The 728-nt window shown below is 37.1% G+C and overlaps 1 long non-coding RNA gene across 1 annotated transcript in view; it reads right to left on the bottom strand.

Annotated features, from left to right (window-relative positions):
* LOC124896771 overlaps positions 1-115 on the bottom strand; it is a 6517-nt gene extending 6402 nt beyond the window's left edge. The window contains exon 1 of the long non-coding RNA XR_007053236.1: positions 12-115. This is a non-coding gene — a long non-coding RNA (uncharacterized LOC124896771). The remainder of the gene's footprint in view (positions 1-11) is intronic.
* Between the last annotated feature and the right edge of the window lie 613 nt (positions 116-728).

The following is a 728-nucleotide window of genomic DNA, read 5'->3' as shown; positions in this document are numbered from 1 at the left end:
TGTCAATGTACCTTACCTCTGGCACACAACTTGCAACATATGTAGGGACACCCGTATTAGAAAAGGATCCTCCATGGTGTAATTTTGTGAAAATTATCTCCATTTATTACGTCACCTGTAACAAAGGGCAAAAATTCAAAGTTAGTTAACGGAATGGCCACGGAATATACCCAAAGTACACACCAATAAGCTAAAAGTTACAACCTTTAATGCATGTTAAGTAAGAGACAGAATATTCCCAAAATCACAGCCGTAACATTGATTTCAAAACCCTAAAAACTACAATATGCTAAACTTCAACAAACTTTAACAAATATAAATCATAATAACACTTACACGAGGAAGATCTGAGGAAAACCCCCAAACTTGTCCTTCGATTTGAGTGGAAATTTGATTAATTTAGGGCTAATTTAGGGTTATCGAAGAGAGAGAAAGAGTTAACGGGGAGAGAGAAACTTCCGTCCAAATGAGATTTTTGTCCATTTAAAATATATTAAGTATATGTGGATTTAGTTTAAACACGTGGAGGGTTTTAAATGGAACAACTTTCCACATCAGCGGTGTTTGCAAACACGCGTCTGGAAGCTGATGAGATGTGGGTAAAAAATGCCCAATTGGAACCAAATTTGGGGGGTTTAGGAGTTTAATAGGTACAGGCCTTACTTTAGCGGCCTAAGTGAATTTTAGGGACAACTTTTAGGGGTTATCGATGGGTTTGGCCTAATATT

This window comes from Capsicum annuum, chromosome 3 (genome assembly GCF_002878395.1).
Source record: "Capsicum annuum cultivar UCD-10X-F1 chromosome 3, UCD10Xv1.1, whole genome shotgun sequence".
Lineage (NCBI taxonomy): Eukaryota > Viridiplantae > Streptophyta > Magnoliopsida > Solanales > Solanaceae > Capsicum > Capsicum annuum.
The sequence above is the reverse complement of the archived record's forward strand: the minus strand, read 5'-3'. Positions and strand labels throughout refer to the sequence as shown.